This window comes from Varanus komodoensis, unplaced genomic scaffold, assembly GCF_004798865.1.
Source record: "Varanus komodoensis strain SLA01 unplaced genomic scaffold, ASM479886v1 scaffold69, whole genome shotgun sequence".
Taxonomy (NCBI): Eukaryota; Metazoa; Chordata; class Lepidosauria; order Squamata; family Varanidae; genus Varanus; species Varanus komodoensis.
The window spans coordinates 755,905-776,296 of NW_025336334.1; the positions used below are offsets into that span (position 1 = coordinate 755,905).

The 20,392-nt window shown below is 41.1% G+C and overlaps 1 protein-coding gene across 1 annotated transcript in view; it reads right to left on the reverse strand.

Annotated features, from left to right (window-relative positions):
* SCUBE1 (signal peptide, CUB domain and EGF like domain containing 1) overlaps positions 1-20,392 on the reverse strand; it is a 275,622-nt gene that overhangs the window by 211,043 nt on the left and 44,187 nt on the right. The window lies entirely within an intron of this gene.

Consider the following 20,392-nt stretch of genomic DNA (forward strand, 5'->3'; position numbering starts at 1 on the left):
TCCCAGGGCTGGACCATCGCTTGGCAAAGTGTGGTGATCAATGGTAGGACTATGGCTGCAGACTGCTCTCCCCTGACGATGTCGTAAAAACGATCAGTCCTGCTACCAGGGCAGTGATGGGCCTCGATCTCCAGTGACCGAACAAGGCGGGAGACGAGCTCCGCAAAGGTGACATGTGGCTCGTCTGGGGATCCAGAGCCCTGGGAGGTAATAACCACATCAGGAGACATGGAATCCACCTCCGACTCATCCAAGTCTTCAGGATAGTGATACCAGTCACTAGAAGAGGAGGTTTCCAGAGATGTTGGTTGTCCTCTCTCCGAACGCCTTGATGTAAATGGAGCCCCCCTCGGGACCGATGGTGACTGATGGTCCCATGGGTAACTAAACGGATGGTATTCACCCCAGCCAGTGAAACCACCATAGCCAGGCATCGGCTAATCCTCGTCTCGGCGCTCAGACGAATGACCTCGGTGTCTGGGTGGTGATGGGGAATCCGCAGGTGGCTCAGCTGCAGGCATCAGGGTTGGAGAGCGTTCCCTCGGTGGAGAGTCTCTGATCTCTCCATTGGAAATGGACTCCCTAAGCGGCTCCTCCGGTTGCCGAGGAGATGCGCTCTCAGGCCGAGCAGTCTGCCTGGGGGATCCTGGCGGAGTCACTTGCATTGCAGATTGCAGGGCTGGTCCCGAGGGAGTCGGTACCATAGAGACGGTCAGTACCAAAAACCCCGATGAACCCGAACCCCAGTGTTTGGGGTGGTCGGGTTTTTTGCCCTTAAGGGCGGGCTTGTCCACCTTTTCCTTCCTCGGCTTCTTGTGAGCAGAGGGCTTATCTGAGCCAGTATGTTTACGCTTCTCCCGTTTCTTGGCTGGGGGAGAAGGTAACTGCTGGGCCTCCATCAAAGTGGCGCCTTCACCCGAAGGACACTGTGGAGGAGCGGCAGAAGTTGAACCAGTGCGCTTTGAGGGCGTGGCAGTGGTGGAGGCGGAGCATTGAGAGGGCACAGCCGAAGAGGAGCCAGGCCTGAAGATCAATTGGTCAGATTGCATCAAGGCCTGGTCCCAGAGGAGCTTGCGGAGACGATTCTCTCTGTTCTTTCTAGCCTGCTTGGTAAAGGCCAAGCAATGGCCACATTTATCAGTTCTATGCCCCTCACTGAGGCAGAGAAGGCATAGGTCGTGCGGGTCCACCGGGGACATTTTGGATCCGCACTCAATACATTTGCGAAATGCCGCTTGCTGCACCATCGCAGAAAAGAAGAAGGAAGACAGTACAGAGGGTAAGATAATATGTTTGTTTGTTTTTTAAGATAAGAATGAAAGGTTTGAGAAACAGGCAAGAGAAAAACTTGGAGTATAAAAGATAGAGAAGAGATATATGAAAAAACTGTGAGAACACGAGGATCTAAGCGAGAGACGAACAGGCACGAGGCACAGCGAACGGCGGTCGCAAAGACTGAGTAAAATGGCGGACACTCCGCTCTATTTACACTATGGAGGGGAAAGGGAGCGGAGATTTTCCCGCCAAAAACCATTAGTTTTCTAATCTTCTGGCCTAGGCACTGTGCAGGCGCAGCACCCATATATGTGACGCACAGAAGCCACAACAAAGAACACCCTAGCAGAGAAGAATGTCCACAGGGGCCTGGATGTAGAATGAAAATGTGAATTAAGTGACACGGAAGGGAGGGGGAATATTGATATGCTAGAGCAGGGGTCCTCAAAATTTTAAAACAGGGGGCCAGTTCACTGTCCCTCAGACTGTTGGGGGGCAGACTACAGTTTGAAAAAAATATGAACAAATTCCTATGTACACTGCATATTAAAAATAATTAAAATTAAAATAAATTTAAAAATAATTGAAAATTAAAAATTAATAATAAAAAAATAAAAAATGTTTGCTCTACTCCCTCAGGCTGCAGCAGAAGCCCAAGATGAGGTGGGGAAGAGCATGTCCATATTAAAGGGACATGAATATGGGACATAGCTACAACACAACCAAGGCACTAAATATAGTATTTTGCATAATGCAGCTGATGACTGCAACTGGCATTTACAAAGAATGAAGCAAAAATAGGATAAATACTGTTAATCCCACTCTTAGTACTTGAAGCAAGTCAGCTCAGAACAATTCCCACAATACACAATGGCTGTATTTGGATGCAGAGCTAATGACTACCATATTTTAGTGCAACCTTGCCAAAACTGGTACTGTCCAGATGAGTTGGACTACAACTTCCATTGGCCATGCTGGTTGGGCATGATGGAAATTAAAGTCCTCGCTGCTGCCCCACTTCTGAGGGAGCAGGAGGCTGGAGAGGCGAGTGTGGGGTGGCTCCCCCTGCCGGGAGAGGGCCGCAAGAAGGGAGGTAAGGGCTGCTTTCAGAGGTGAGGAGGCAAGGGATGGGGCAGTGGCTGGCCAAGCGGGGTGCCTCCTGCCTCTCCCCGCTGTGAGGGGAAGCACAGGAGCCACTCGGCAGTGGCGGCTTGCTCAGAGAAGGCTGCAGCGGAGGCATGGGAGCCGCGGCCCCACTCTGCCTCAGCCTGTCTGCCCACAGCCTGGGGACGTGGCTCACATAATTAAAAATAGATTTAAAAAGTTATATTTTTCTTACCTTCAATCCTTTTTAGTGTCTTTCTCTCTCTTCCACCCTCCTCTCTTCTGTTTTCTGCCCCATATTTCTGCTCTAACACGTGGGTGCAAGGGGGGGGGGGGAATAGCCAGCGCACGCGGAGTTGAAGGAAGCTGTTACAATTTGGCGTGTGTGCCGGCTCTCTGCTCAGTTTCAAAGAACACCTGCGCCGGCTCAGAGCTTTTGAACTCGCTCAGAGCGAGTCCAAAAGCTCTGAGGAGGGTCGGGTAAATGATCATGACAGGCCATATCCTGTCCATGGGCTGTAGTTTGAGGACCCATGTGCTAGAGGGATATTTCACTACCAGGGCCAGAATCCATGCTGTCTAGCCTAAATAGCTTACAAACAGCAGTAAGAAGGTCTTGGTTCACAGACCAAGATCTTAATTAATTTTGCTACAGTTCCTGCACAGCATGACTTAATGCCTCTCAAATAAGTGAACTAGGAGGGTGTTAATTAATTGCATAAGAAAAAGGTGCAGAAAGACAGACAGAAAGAACAGAAATATTTTAGAATGTGAGCTGATCCATATTCAAAGACCTAAAAGATTAAATAATATCCCAAAGCCAACACTCATCCATTTTCACCCCGGCAACTTTTTTATAATACATAAACCTGATTCTAATTTTTAAATGACAACAGAGTTGCAAATTGTGGGCTGACTGAGCCCTTGGAAAGCACAAAGCAATGCTGTTCTCATTACGATTTTTAATTTTGCTAGAAGAGCATTGAAACAAAACAGCAAATTATATAGCCAGAAGAGAGTTTAAATAAGGGTTGATTATCACAGAGTAGGAATTGAATCTACAGTTCATCTGAACCTTACCCCTGCTGCAACTCCTCTCATATGCCCTCCTGCATGACACAATATGGTTGGCGTTGACAGCTACAAGTATGTCTTTTAATTGATTGTTGTGCTTCCTCCCACTCATGCAGTGGAAATATTGGTTGGAAAGCTATATATTGATGCAGAGGCAGCCCAGGGACTTGACCAGTTGAGGGACTAAGGCATGGTATCACTGTGCAGCATCAGAGGAGGAGAAAAACTAGTGTGGTACACCATAGGGAAATGGTTGGAAGAGCGCTTGCATTTGTTGGCCTTGCCCAGATTTTTGCAACACTGTTTGAATGGCATTCATCTGCCTTTCAGTCACTACAGTTTGTGTTGTCATCACCCAGTCTCTGACAATGTCTAAGGCTGTCATATCTTGATGCACCAACTCACCTGACCTGCTGTTAACTCTGACCCAAATTGACCAGATAATTATTAGATGTTCTGTTCCCTTCTTCTAATGTCCTTTTTGTCCATTGTTTTGCAAAGCTGATATGTAGACTTCCCAGCCTGTTCAGGAGCAGTGACCAAGTCCTTTGCTAATGAAACCTGACACAACTGATATGGATTTAAACAAAGCCTGAGAAGGCAGTTCCTCACTGCAGTGACATCCCTCCCTCCCAGCCCACCAACCCTGTCTCCACACACAGACAAGTCTCCTGTAGTATACTGATAAGTGGCAGCTCTTCCTCTAGGTTCCTTCTCTCAGCTGTGCAGGCTGTATGGCTTCTAGAACAGACTGTTCCTCGGGTAACTATTCTTAGGCTTTCTCCTTTCTTCAGTTACTTCCCTGCCACCTTCTTCTTTGGGAAAAACACTGAAAGGAATCTTTTTAGGATTTGCGAAGAAGCATCCCATGTCTAGATCTTTGAGAGGAACATGTCTCCCTCCCTCCTTGATACAGATCAGGAAGAAGGGTTCTCTCAATCTTATCAGCCATTTCTTCCAGGGATTTACAAATGCAAGTGAGGATGTACATCACCATCTGCAGGTGGTCAATTAGGGTTAGTAGGAGCAATATGCCTACTGTTCCTCCTCCTCTGGAGACAGTTCCATGAACCAAACAGATGAGAGTTGTACTCACTTGAGAGCCAAGATCACTATCTGCTGTGGAGAGGTCCAGTTCCAAGGAGAAACTACTTCCTAACAAGGCTTACAGTTTTCGTTTTAGTAAGACCACCTCTGGCTATGGTAGAAGAAATGGACTGCTGGAGCACCTGTGGTAGAGGAAATCTGCAGGGGCAAGAGGGATGGACTTGTGGGGCATATTGTATGTTTGAAATCTCCATACAGAATGGCAGGCCAGCATCTGGTGATTGGAATGAGTTGCATCATGGTTTGGGCATACTGTGGGCTAGGGTTCCGGGACAGGGTTCTCTATATGTCTCAGAGGGAGAATCCCTTGTTAGAGTGTGGTGGACCTTTATGGAGGGACACCACGAATAGTTTCATATTAATATATGCTCTGAATCTCAGAGGAAAGACTATTATGGCAGGAATTCTGCAAAAATGGTTGGGCCTTTGGACTTATTCAAAGATCAGTGAATGGGTCAAGTTCAGCTTCAGTCTAGAACTGCATCTAAAGCCCATTCTTGCAATGCTTCTGTCAAGGGATCCTAAGTGGGTGAGAAGAATTGTGGGTGGGGGAAAACCTGATGCCAGCTTTAGGAGATATGGTGAGAGATGCAGAGTACCAAGCAAAGTTTTGGAGACTGTGCCTTTTAGCACTTAGAACAACTTCCATTCTGGTCCTGTGTTTTCTATCCCCCAGGCTTTGGGACAGATAATGGGTTCCACAGCCCAGAAAAGTATGTTCTATTTACTAGACAGTACAGACAAAGGCAAGTAACAGTGGGATGGCTTCACAGAAAGGGTGGAGGGTTAATCTCAGGAAAGATCAGTTGCACAAATAATTTTTTACACACAAGATCATTTTAATTAATTGTACAATATGAAAGGTCAAACTATAGCTGAAGTGACTTCAGTTAAGAAAGTAAAGGGTTTTTTCAAGGAGCTTGTCAAAAACCTTGATGTTAGTATGTGGAGGCAGGCGGCAGTGGAGAGACTAAAAGGCTGGCAGAAATTCAGGCTCTTTCAAGGATGCTGTACAGATTACACACGGCTGGCTCATAAAGAGAAGGGGGGGGGGTCACCAAGTAGTGAAGCGGCAAAATTGTGCTGTGGAGAGGGAGGATTAGAAAGCCAGGAAACAGGAAGGCTGCAGCAGCACATTCTGTTGCTGGGCAGGTTTCATGAATACAGTCCATTCACTTGGAGCAGGAAGGGGTTTTTTCTGCTGAGAAGCCTTCAGCCCTTTCAGCAACCCACAATATCATTACTTTGTTGGTTCAGATGTTCTGACAATCCATCGTGGGTGAAAAACCCCTGGAACAGGCCAGGAGCTCTCAGGGTGGCTTCTTCATGAAAAACAAGCCATCCTGAAGGACATGGTCTGGATTTGGATGACACATTAACTTACTGTAGGCAACTACACATAATGGATTGTTGTGTTGTCCAAGACCAGCCCTATGGTTCTTGCAATGCCAATTCTCTTATTTTATGGCCTCATGTTCAATGATAGAACCACTTCAGAATGCAGATGGACCACTACTTATTAATTTCTCCCATTTTTTAAAACCTTCCTACAATTCGAAACACTAGCACAACTTCTTCTTGCTATGTTAGATTTCAACTTGCAGGAATTTAATTTCACACCTGCTATCTGAAATAGTCAAGTTAATTTTAACACAGGAGTCTACCATCTCCTTTCTGCGTCACTGTGCTGCAAGTGTAAACCAGGCATTATTTCTCTAATAACATGCATAGCTGCAGATAACAGCAGATAGCAGCTCAGATTGCACAGATAGCAGCTCAGATTGCATGTACACAGCTTTTACAAAAATCACACTAATAAGGGAATTGGAAGACTACATTTTGCTTCCAGGGCTGTATATTGCAGCCACTATTGGTTCAGTTGAGCAAGAGCCAAACTAAACATTCTTTCTAATACATGTGTGAAGCTACGCTAGAACTCTTTACCTCTATGTAAATGTATGTGGCCCCAATTTTGGCTGCAGCATTCAGTTGGGTTGTTAAACCTTTCCATTCACCTGGATTTTGTTTGAAATTTCACACAATGGAGCCTTTTTAAAAAAGTAATCCCCCTAGGAGTTGAACTATTTCTCAAAAAACCAACCAACCAACCCTGGGTGGAATAGAAAGGTATAACTCCTGCTCCCAGACTGCTGTGATCTAAATCTGAACCAGGCCCATGCAAACTTACATGGAAATATAGAGATGGAGCATCCATAGCTCCTTAATATGTGCTTAAGACAACATTGAGTTTGACCCTGAGACAATGTATCACCAAAGGACAATGAAGAACTGCTTATAAATTTAAAACTAGGTTGTTAACAATGAGTATAATCCCTAAATGACCTCAAAGGTTTTGGATCTTGGTACATAACTGAGAATGTACCAAGTTAAAAAGATTAAATGTTAAAGTTGAAAAGATGAATTCCTCATCTTCAAAGCTCTCTGTGGTTTTACACACATACGTCAATCCTTCTTTACTCATGTTGCATTATCCTCCAGCTGTCCCAGAGCCAAGTCTTAAAATGTCCTGCTCCCTCAAAGGACTCCACCCTTTGTTCCTTGCTGCCCCCCTTAAGGCTAGAACTGCCTCCCAGAAGATGCTGCTATTACTGCCTTCCAAATCCTTCATGAAAACCTGCCTTTTTTGTGAAGCTATCTGCCATTGAAATCTCAGTTTATGAACCATGATTTTCCAATTTTTGTCCTATCTTCCTTTCCTTTCCCCATTACCTTCACTCTGTTAATGGTAAGACTGAACCCATCTTCTGAGCTGTTACTCAGTAAAGCACCATGCAGTGATTGCTGCATATGAATAAAATAACAATACATTCATTCACCAGATTCTTGTCCTAAACTCTAAAATGAAGCATTAACCAGAGAATACACAAGAAAATTGTTTAGCCAAATAAAAAAGCAGTGTTGACAAATAAACAGTACTGTATTCAGTGGGGATATGCACTATTAGAATGGAAAACATTACAAAAATCTTTAGATGATGTGGAAAGGAATTCCCTAATTCTCGATAAGAAAAATGTCGAATGCACAGCTTTTTAGTCCATTATTAAATATATCTGAAAAATATTTTGTTTATTTAAAAGCCACATGGATGTTTAGTTTTATGTATAATATATGGTTACTCATTTGCTGAGATACTTCAGCCATGTGTTTTAATTTTGTTTAGAGTACATGCCTTAGGTAAGATGCATAAACTTTTTAACCCACAGGGATTAGGCATCAGGCATCAATAATGGACCGGGGGGATATGAAAACATGTGTGCATAAATAAGTATGCACACATGACTCTTGGAATTGATAGGAAGGCTGCTTTGGGGGTTGCTGAGAGAGGAGAAGGTTCCTCCACAAGCACCACTGACTCCAATGAGAATTGCTGCTTCCACAATGCCATTAGTCATTCACAGTGCAGGAACAGCAATGCCAACCAGTGGAAGGGCACAGGGGCCACACAACCTTTTCTTGGTGGGGCATGTTATGCAGCACTGCCTTGGGAATTGTCAGGTTGAAAGGATCAAGTCTGAAGTTGCTGATACAGTGTGAAGAGGAAAAGGGTTCTTGTTGATGTTATATATGCTGCCTTGGATATCTTTCTAGTTTGACAGGTGTGACAAAAATCAAATCAATAAGGTTTTGAGTCACCAAAACGTCTACCAACTCACAAAGTCAAAGGGCAATCCCATAAATTCAGGCAAATTAGGTCCTCAGTCAGGTCAAATACACATTTTTATAAAAAAAAAGTAGTGATATATTTTCATTATCACCCATCAGAACATAAAAATATAAGAAAAGCCATGCTGGATCAGACCAATGGTCCACCCAGTCCAGTGCTGCATTCACATTATACAAACCAGCTGCACACAGGATCCATCAAGCAGGATGGGTACAAGAGTTCTGCCTGCCTAATCTCTTCAGCAACTGGTGTACACAGGCAGGTGATAATGGAGGTGGCATATAGCCAGAAAGGCTAGGAGCTATTAACAGCATTCTCATCCATGAATCCGTCCAATCTCCTTTTAAAGTCACCCACTACCTACTGTGGCAATGCCATAGTTTAAGCACTGTTTGAAAAAAAATACTTACTTGTATCTGTCCTGAATCTCCCACCAATCACCTGTACAGGATGACCATACAGCATCATGGAAGAGGGGGGAAAATATCTCCTTCTCTACTTTCTCCATACCATGCATAATTTCATATAATTCTATCATGTTTCCCTTTACTCATCTTTTTTTTTCTAAGCTAAACAAATCCCAGTTGTTGAAATCATTTCTCATAGGAGAGCTTCTTCACCATTTTTGTTGCCCTTCTCTGTACTTTTACCCCCTCAATAATGGGGGGAAAACTCCATGGGCAAACACCAAAACTGTAAAAAATATTCCAATGCTGACACACCAAAGATTTGTATAAAGAGAGTATAATCTTGGCAGTTCTATGCTCAATTCCTTTCCTAATTATGCCTAAAATGGAGTTTGTCTTTTTCACAATAGGTGAGCACTGGGCTGACATTTTCACCAAGCTGTCCACTACAACCCCAAGATTTTTTTGATCAGGCAGTGCTAGCTCAGGTCCCATCAGCCTATAGTTGAAGTTGGGATTTTTTGCCCCAACATACACCCCATTCTTATCTATATCATTCCAATCAATCTTAATGTTGTATTTCCAAAGTGTTCATAGAAAACTTTCTGGAATTGACTGCTATTATTATACTCAGTTACCTCTAGCATTATAATTACTGACCTTTTATATTACTTTTTCCTGGCATAATTAAATAGTTCTTATGAGAGAAGTGCAGAAGGACAAGGGGGAGGACTTTCTTGGTGTTGGCCCCTCATATATGGAATAATTTCCCCACTGAGGCTTGGCTGGTAGCAAATCTGTCATCTTTTTGGTGCCAGGTTAACACAGCTTCTTTTCGGAAATCTTGAAGATTTCCTTGGTCATGCAGGGGTTTGAGGCAGGGATCACCAGGTGTTTTGCAGAGTCATCTTTTTTGTTATTCTTTGTTATCTGTTTTTAGCTGTTTAAATTTTTAATTTATTATTATATGGTATTTTAATTGTATTTTATCATCTGTTTTATGGACTATGTAAATCACCCAGAGAACTTTAGTTGTAGGGCAGTATAGAAATAGGTATTTAATATGCAAATAGACATTTGTAAGAGGAAGATAAAGGCTGATTTATTTACACAACTACCAGTCTAAGAACTACCCACCAACATTTGAACTTTGGTTAAATAATAAAGACAATGATACAGTGGTATCTCGGCTCACAAATGCCTCAGTTCACGAACTCCGCATTAGGCGGCGACCGCAATGGCGGCAATCTCCCCACCCCCACCCCCTGAGTAGGGAGATGGCCACAATCGTGCTAGGGGTGGGGGGGGGGAGATGGCCGAGACTGCATCTGTCTTTCCTGCATGAGCGCGCCCGTAATTTCTCCCATCTTTCCTGCAGAATCGCAACCGCGATCTCGGCCATCTCCCCCCACACAGCATGATTGCACCCAACCCCCCCGAGCATGCCCATGTTTGCACTCGTCTCTCACCCCCAGCATACCAGCATTTGCACCCATCTCTCCCTTTTATTATTGGTTTTACCTAAATAGACACCTTCATGCATTTTCTATATGCTTACATATAGTTTCTTGAATGCACAAATCTGTTACAATCTATGATCTGCATAAATAAAATCTGAGTCAGAAATATCAGATATTTTCATAGCCAAATACATGCATGCATCATCTCTATATGTTTATCTTTCCATGTTACTACTGTAGTACAGTTTGTTGCAAACAAATGTTGACTCTTCATAATATAAATATTTGCCAAATAAAGAAAAAAGCACTGAGATGCAAAACAAGTAGTAGTGTATATGCAAAGCAAAATTCCAAAACAAAATTCAGTGGTAGGCTGGGAACAGACAGAAGTTTCAAAGGGTTATTCTTTGCACTGGAAATTCTCACATGGGTAATGACTAGGGCTGTGCAAGAGCGCAAACTGGTTGAACCTATTCCACCACTGGTCAAGACTGGTGGCTAGAGGATTCTAAAGCCAACAAAAAGGAATGCCAAAAGCAAACAAAAGAAAAAGTTTCCAGTCTATTTCTCATACATGCAAGTCTTTCTTTAAGGAAATTTAGCATTATGTAACAAGCATTGTATATTGTTCATATGTGTTCATATAGAGCCACATTAGAGTTCTTCGATTAATCTTGAAGCTCTGAAATGATATTTATACAAAATGCATTTATTACTGTTGGTGGATTTGCTAATAATTATTTTCACTGTGTCAAAAGTGTGATCTTCTGTTGTACACAAATGCAACAGCAGGAAAAGAAGAAGGAATTTCATGATGCATGGGAAGTGGCTATTTGTTTTTCATCAATGCTGAGCCGTAAAGAAGCAAATAAGCACAGATTGTTTTTAAAGAAAGAAAACAAGTTGTCAGTCCTCCTACCCCACAGAAAAAAATGTGCAAAGAAAGAAGGGAGTGGAGATTAGGGAGAGACAATGGGAATTGCTATACTCCCATGGGGTGAAGACAGTGCGACCAGTACCCCAATCCCATCCAACTCAAAACCAATTCCTGAAAGTGCAGCCTCTCCCCTGAGCTGACTTTCTCAAGTATAAATGTCACTGATTTTTTTTTTTTTTAACTTTTGAGTAAGGTCATTGATGGTAATGTTATTTACTTCCAAGGAGACATGAATTTCAGCACTTTTCAGTTAGTTGTTTCTTTAAGTACATTCTAAACTTACTTTTTTCAAGTAAAAGGAGGGACGAGGAAGGAGGAAGTGACACTGCATTTACTCTCCACTTCAATCGGCAAGTTAGAGAGAGAAGTCATGGGATGCGGGGACAAGGAAGGTGGAAAAGTGACTGAAGGATTTTCTTCTCAGGGTTACTCCTGTTTTGACACCCACAAGACAATTCCTCCCCACCCCAGCCCATGAGCCCACTGAAGCATTCCTCTGAGCCCAAATCAGGACCACACATTTAGCACATACAGATATACACACTAGGTAAAATCCGCAACATATTAAAAGCAATGATATAAGCCATCTGAAGAAATCCAAAATGTAATGGCAAAAATAGTACAATGATGATGGTTTCAGGTGAGTGCCTTGTGACAAACCAGTGCATCTGGCACTGCAATGCTGATAAAAATGCCTACAGCATATTCAGTTACAGCCTGTACTGAAGTCCTAGATTTTCCTACACAATCCCCATGATGCACCACAGAATATGAAGTGAACATGCATATGGCAAAGCATCCAGGCAGACAGGCAGGCCTATGCTATAGGAATTAAAAGCATTCCATTGTCTTTATAGGCTGCTGACAGAATCTTCCCAGTTCAGATCACATCTATAAAACAGTAAGTGCTAATGAGGTCATATTTTCAATACAAGCAGTTTAGAGGATTCAGGCACTTCTTCACCAAATGTAGACTACTCATAACTTTTCCTGCTTCCTGGATAAGAGGGTACAGATATTAGGTAGACATGAATACTGTTGTGCTTTGAACTTATGCCCTGTTCTACATAGACTCAGTTCAAGTGTCACCAATTCACTAGGTTGTTAAACAACCCAGAGTTAACTGAACAACTAACCATGGGTTAATTCTGCATTGCTTAACCCCTAAACAATCCAGAATTTCCTGATCTCCACAAAATAATTCAGAGATGGTGCACTTTTCTGAAAAGGTAAGTTGGGTAGAAGCAGCACACTTGCTTCCATTCACTCACGAACAAACTGTGATTAAAAAACCATGGATTTGTGATCTTGTGAATTAGGACCTAGTGATACAATATATGTTAAAATTCATTCATATATTTAAATATGTAATTTGAAAAGAGAACTAATTAATAACTGATTAGGGAAGCAAAGACATTTCCAACTTCCAGGAGCAGTTCACCACTTCTAATTCATTCTTCCATCTTACATGGCATTTTCAGAAAGATCATCAACAGTTAAGAAATATCTCTATTTTCCATTTTCAGTGGGGAACCACCAGTGTACCTGCAGCAACCATCATTGCTGTATAAAGTATGGAGCTGTTCACACTCAAGACTGTAATGCAGGATGCCCACCAATCAGGAACTACATATCATACAGCAGGGGGACTTAGCAAGAGGCCAATTTTTGCATTTTATTTTACAAATATTTTGTGTTTATACAACACACAAAGCCTTCCAAAAGTTGTTTAGGTTTTGTTAACAATGTTCAGTGTTTTAATGGAGGGAAAAAACCCCTAGCTGAGCTGTTGGATAATGTAAAGACAAACAAACATCAGCAACAGAAACATTCTCTTGGAGTTCCTATGACCCACACATTGCATGCAGCTGTCCAAAGAGAGAAGAAAAACAAAGCTAAACAATCAAAATGAAAGAAAAAAAGTGTTGCTCTCTTTAATCAGAGCAGTGATTATGCAATCTTAAGTCAATTAATGCTACAATTTGTTGACATTTCACATCTGGAGCTATATGAGATGATTCCTACACAACTGTAAATCTTTCATTTGATGTTTGGAGCATGATGATAATGTTCAACATTAAAAGGAGGAAATTTGGTAGGCCACATTATATGACTGATTCTGAAGAAGGAAATATCCTTTTAATGTGTAGATGCTGAAGTGGTCATATAACATGGTAGTGAATATAAACGTACCAACAGCTGATACGTATATTTTTAGTATTAAAAAAATTGTCTACTAAATTGTCTACTAAAATTGTCGATTAATACTAAAATTGTCTCAAGCTATTTTTCACATTACTGGTGCTAACCAGCAGAAAGCTCTATAAATATCCTGGACAGAAAGAAAGATGGTAGGCATGTCATGAGCAGAGCCGGCTAGAGCTGGGGTCAGACTGGATGGCCTGGGAGACCCCTTCTGGCTCATTCTGTTTCTATGAACGGGTGGGTCCTAGATCAGTTCCAATCAAAACTTGTCCTGAAAGCAAACTACAACGCTGAAGCACATTGTTAGAATCCAATGGAAAAGACAATAATGCTGGCAAAAGTTGAAGGCAGAAGAAAAAGAGAATGACCAAAAACAAGATGGATTGATTCCATAAAGGAAGCCATAGTCTAGAATCTGTAAGATTTGAGCAGGGCTGTCAAAGACAGCACATTTTGGAGGTTATTCATTCATAGAGTCACCCTAAGTCAGAGATGACTTAACAGCACACAGCAGAACACAATATTTTAAAGATTCCATTTCTCAATTTTTTTACTGTGAGGGAAAACTTACTACAGCTTTCCCAAACACTACAAAGGAACATGGCAATATTCTGAAATACACAATGAATTCATAGGAAGCAATGTCCAGGCCTGATGAGCCTCTCAGACAGTATACCCTAACACATGTTTGCCAATGCAGTCAGGCAAGCTGTCCTACAGGAAACACCTTCTACCATTACTGAGATTCTCATTGTGAACCCTGATGGGCTTCCATGGAATCTCCATTGTTTCCCAGGCCACAGTATGAAAACCACTACTCTATGGAATGAACAAGAACACTCTTCAAATCCTTGAAGGGAAGGGCTGACACACAGAAGATGAAAAAGAACTGTTCTCTGTCATCTATAAGTGTAATGGGTTTAAGTTACAGAGGAGTAAATTTCAGTTGAATTGTTGGAGAGACATCTTAAAGATAAGAGCAATTTGACAGCCAAACCAATTGCTTAGAGGGATGAACAGCAATTGCTGGGCAGTCATCTTTTGGGGCCATTTTAGTTCTGGAGTTCCTACATCAAGCAGGGGGTTGGCTTACAAGATTCTCACCAACTCTATGATTCTATACGGCTAGACAGTGGAGGAAGAAGGGTGTGTGATGTGGTTGTTGTTGTTAGTCGTGAAGTCATGTCTGACCCATTGCGGCCCCATGGACAACATTCCTCCAGGCTTTCCTGTCCTCTACCATCCCCCAGAGTCTACTTAAGCTCACGTCAACTGTTTCAGTGACTCCATCTAGCCACCTCATTCATTGCCGTCCCCTAATTCTTTTGCCGTCAATTGTTCCCAGCATTAGGCTCTACTCCAATGAGTCCTTCCTTCTCATTAGGTGGCCAAAGTATTTGAGTTTCATCTTCAGGATCTGGTCTTCTAAACAGCAGTCAGAGTTGATCTCTCGGACTGACTGGTTTGATCGCCTTGCAGTCCAAGGGACTCACAGGAATCTTCTCCAGCACCACAATTCAAAGGCCTCACTTCTTCGGCATTCATCCTTCCTTATGGTCCAGCTTTCATTGCCATACATTGCAACTGGGAAAACCACAGCCTTGACTATACGCACTTTTGTTGGTAGGGTGATGTCTCTGCTTTTTAGTATGCTGTCTAGATTTGCCATAGCTTTCCTCCCAAGGAGAAAGCATCTTTTAATTTCTTGGCTGCAGTCCCCATCTGCGGTGATCTTGGAGCCCAGGAAAATAAAATCTGTCACTACCTCCATTTCTTCCCCATCTGTTCGCCAGGGTGATAGGACTGGATGCCATAATCTTAGTTTTCTTAATGTTGAGTTTCAAGCCAACTTTTGTGCTCTCCTTCTTCACCCGCATCAAGAGGCTCTTTAGTTCCTCTTCACTTTCTGCCATTAGAGTGGTATCATCTGCATATCTGAGGTTGTTGATATTTCTCCTGGCAATCTTAACTCCAGCTTGTACATACATATTTATTTACCCATATAAGTAAACATTAGTTATGGCCCAGTCCCTGTGAGCTGTTTTTGTGGTGACCATTCATGGTGTTATTCTTGTGTTATTGTGCTGATTATGGTTTATATTGATTTCTTTGTTATATTTATCCTGAATTTTGTATATGGGTGTGTGTGCATGTCATTTTGAGCCAGCTTGATTCAGTGGAAAGTGATGTATGTAGTAAAACTAATAACATTCAATATAATCCCAGGAAACACATCCCCTGCACCCTTTTTATGCTGTTCATAAAATAACAGCAGTGGTGTGAGGCGGTAAATAACACTGGTGCCAAGACTATGTCTTTCCTAGAACTCTAACATGCTTTGAGATGGTCCTAGGTCCCCAAAACATTATAAACTGAAAGTAACTGCTAGTATGCAACGTACCTAACACCTTTAAACTTCTGTACACATTATTTACTGTAAACTCCTTGCATAATTTTTCATGTATGACTATGCTCTAGTGTACCATGCATATTTGCAGTGCTGAACAGCTAATGCACATCTGTAAGTCACAGTTTTATCCATGTTGATCCTGTGATATACTGTTCAATCCACTCTTTTAGTGGGATGGCTAACTGCATTAAGTTTTAACCAGACATGAAATGCACTGTTGATTTGGGACTTACATCTTGATCCTATGCAGGTTTACTCAGAAATAAATTTCAATGGGACTTTTTCCTAAGCAATAGAATTGCAACCACACAGTCCAATCCCCTATGCATGTTTACTTGGAACATAAGTAGGCCCAATGACCCAATCAAATATAGTTCTGAGTAAGTATACACAGAACTGCAGCCTTAGAATAATCTGTATAGCCAGTATTTAAGATGTAATGTTTCCCCTATTCCAAAAGATCTTGCAGATTTTATAAAAACAGTTTGGCATTACCATTCACGTGTAACTTAAGATGGCTTAACATATTTTATACTGAAATTCCCAATGCTCAACTGCTATTTGACCTCATGAAATGAAAAGAATGATGGAAAATGACTGTGTGTGTGTGTGTGTGTGTGTGCGCGCGCGTGCATCCATCCATCCCGAAGCATGAGAAGAGGGAGGGGAAATCAATTAATCAATAAGTCAATGGGAAAGCAAATCAAACAGAAAAGAACATCTGGACAAATATGCTACTTGCTTGTAAGAAAACAAAGTATTTCCCTCATGCCCAGGAACAGAAAGTTTATTTCACCACCAGTTTCAAATTAAGACTTAAAGAAACCTTCATTTCATGAAGCTAAATATTAATCTTGCATCTGCTGAACTGAACTTAAAATAATAATCTTTACAAAGAACTACTGCAATTTCAAGTGATTACAATGCTAAAGGCAATTATATTTAACCAGATGAGGATCTCACCATAGTTCAAATTCCCCATAGTGTCATTTCATGTTATATTTGAGAAATTCCTCAATAAAAATGTCAAATAGAGAATGAGTTGAGTTCCTCCAAGGACAGACTTGGAACATTTCCAATATAAATGTGTAGCCAAAGAATCTCAACCAAAAAGGGGAGGGGGAGATAGAGTTCATTTTATTAGAGTATAGAGAGAAGAAAAAAATGGGAAAGAAGTGGTGCAAATAGTCCCTCAACCCCATCTCCTCCAATTCAAATGGAGAAGATGTTTCTATTATTTGTTTATAGAAAGGTTATTAACATTCTGCAATGGCAACATTACTGCAAAACAAGTTCTGAAAGAAGTTGGCTCATAGGGACTCTAACAGAAACAATTCCTTAGCAATACCATTCTCAACAGCCTTACACTAAGTATTTGCAAAACAAACAAACCATGCTTGCTCCAAAACTGCCAAAAAAGAAAGAAAGAAAGAAAGAAAGAAAGAAAGAAAGAAAGAAAGAAAGAAAAAGTGGCAAGTCTTCACAAGGTGGCTTACATTGAAATTGTTAAAAACAAAATAGTGGGAGAAATCATGGCAGAGTAACCCTATGTTTACTGGGAAGAGGAAGAGAGTGCCTGCAACCTATTAGCCTGCTGGACTGGGATAGCTTTATCATCACCTTTTGTCCACCAGTGCTCTATTGTTTTTTTCCTCTCAATGGCAAGAGGAAGGAGATTACCTGTACCAGCATCAGAGTGGGTGTACTTTTGGGCCCAAATTCACAAGCATATCAAGGAGATGAGGGTGCTTTGGATCCTGAAGATGCAAGCCCATCTCTACCCCACCCCTGGCATGCCTATTTCAGTTCTTGCCACTGGTGGCAAGTAACACCATTATTAGTTTGTCTATACTTCCTGAGCTTTCTGTGGGCATAATGAGGTGCCTCTCAGGAAGTGTAAGTGCTATCCAGCAGAGATGCTCTTCCTCTGCATCCTTTGTTTCCCCTTCCCCAGTTGGCCATGGAGATAGTTTAGGAATGCTCCCTAAGAGGAGTAAGCTGCAATCCTATATGAACTTATCTGAGAATAAGTCATGTTGAATTCATTTTAACTTAATGAGTAACAGAATTCAGAGAGCTTTCACCTTTGGGCAGTATAAAAATAAACAACCATAAATAGACACTATTTTAACTACTCCTTGTCAGCAGACAATATGCACTTCATCACACTAACCACCTTGGGTGATAAATGAAACACATATTGCTTTTAAACTTCCTTAGCAAGATGCTGCATTCCCCAGAGTGATCAGTGAAGTGCATGAGGAGGCAAGGATGGGAACAAACCAGAGCAACCTGTGTAGGTAAACAAAACTTCAAGAGATGCATGTCCTAATCCAACATCCAGATAATATTGAGAAATGTCAATAAGAACAGCCTCTCAAGCACCACAGAGCTCATTTTCAAGCTAATATGTGACAGTTTGAATCTTTATTTATTTATTTATCTATTTATTTAAAGCTTTTATAGACATTATTAGCGTCTCTGGACAGGTTACAACAAGCACAGATTAAAAATGGTGCAGCATTCAGCAATTCACAATAAAATCACAATTAAAACCAATTAAACATTAAAATAATGGGAGAATAAAAAGGGTTTTGCCTGGCGCGAAAAAGAAAAAAGTGTTGGCACTAGGTGAACCTCTCTGGGGAGAGTATTCCACAATTAGGCGAGACTGCAGAGAAAGCCCTCCTCCAGGTAATGTCAACTTGAAGATCTCTAAGAACTTAAGATGGATTGATCTGATTTTATCAGTTCACAGGATGCTCTTTTGTTAAGCATCCTGTTCACCCATAGGAAATTCACAGGCAGGACATGAATGCAACAGGCCCTTCCATGCATGTTCCCCAACAATTGGTATTTAGAAACAAATTGCTTCTGATACAAGAGGTAGAATATAGGAATCAAGCCTAATAGCCATTGAATTTGTCCAATCCTTTTTAATGTTATCCACATTATCTTCTTTAATGTTATCCACATTATCGTCCGTGAATTTGTCTAATCCTTTTTTTAGAATGGAGTTATAGCTGAAATTAAAACCAAATTTGGGATTGCTTTATATGAGACACTGAGATTTTTTGAGGAAGTCTCAGTGAGACTAGTGTGAGTATGAGGCAATGGGGAAGGAGTACATCTCTAGAAAATCACTGTTTCTGTCTAAACCAAATTTCACAAAGTTTCTAAAGGTTTCTTCTAAGGAATTTTGAGAGAACAGAAAATTATATTGATAAGACCACCAATCTTTCCAGGTGGCTTTTGAACATGCTTAACCATTCCAAATAAAATTAAATATACCTGACTGAATCCCAAATTATTAAAAAGAATCCTGAACTCATTTAGATTTAACCATGGATTAAATCACTTTCGGGAACATTTCAGTAAAAATGAGATTAAATACATCTTATAGAAGACATACCCATCTACATAACATAACTAACAGGATATGCTCCAGTGTAGATACAGAAATATATCAAATTACTATTACTACTGTAATATAGGTGGATTATGCTGTCCCAGATTAAAAACAAGGCCATTTTAAGAACCTGCATACATCTTGATAACTAGAAGTATGCAAATGAGGAGGAAGGAGGATTTTTCTTCCTGTGAGAAATACAACAACTCAATCTTACTCAAGGCTACTGAACCACCAGTTTTATTTTTCCTAATTATTGTTTATGGTTCTGCTTGTTCAGGGATTGAATTCACTATATTTAAAGGAAGAGTGTCAGCTCTTCTAGCAATAGTTGTACTTGTAGCTATGATAAATAAAATGTAAATACTTATAACAAATGAAACAAATTGGCAGATTCAGCAACCAAACTAAATAACCATTCCCTTACCAACTTGAATGAAAAGGAAAGGTGAAAAATTATACAAAACATATTCCAGAAATCCCAAATTTTGCCTCCAGTCACTGAGTGAAAACTGACCTCAGCAGAACTTCGCAAAATTCTCCAGCTTTGTATTATCGCCTTTATTCATATCTAAAAGGGGTGGATGATTGGATCGGATCCAAAGATCCCACTGAGTCCTCTACATGAACTTTTGAGGACTGAGTGCAGATGAATCAGTGACACATATAGCCTGTACAATCTGAAGTACCTTCCACTAACGCAGCAATATTTTGGATTCAAGTCAGTAAGTTTGGCATGATACCTAAGAAAACTGAATTTCATGTAAAAGAAATTCTCAATCTTTTGATATTGCTGGTGAAAGCTACGTACAGCTAGGAATCAATAGATGAATTCTACACATTATCCCACACCTGCACAACCATGTTTCAGCATCATGAATCACTCATTGCTAGGACATCTGCATAACTTAACTTTGTTGCAAGAACAGATTTATCTGCTCTTGTGCTCAAACAGAAGCCGCAGAAATAGCAAACAAAAAACATTAACAGAATATTTGCCATTATACTCTCAATTACCATTCAATGCTGTTTTGTCATTTCCATTTAATTATATGAGAGCAAGAGAGAGAAATTGAGAAAGACTGGTTTGGAACACTGCTCCAGTGCCTTCTCTCTACTCAAATACCTTAAAATCTGAATAGCATGAGCAAGATATTAGGGGAAACTGTAAAGGTGTCCTTAGTACAAAGTCCAACATGATAATTACCCTGTTTTTTTCTACCAAACTTATAACTGGGTGCAGCAGTTGACTGCAGGTGGAGCAGTGGTTTAAACCACTGTGCTGCTGGGCTGGTAGATCGAAAGGTCACTGGTTCGAA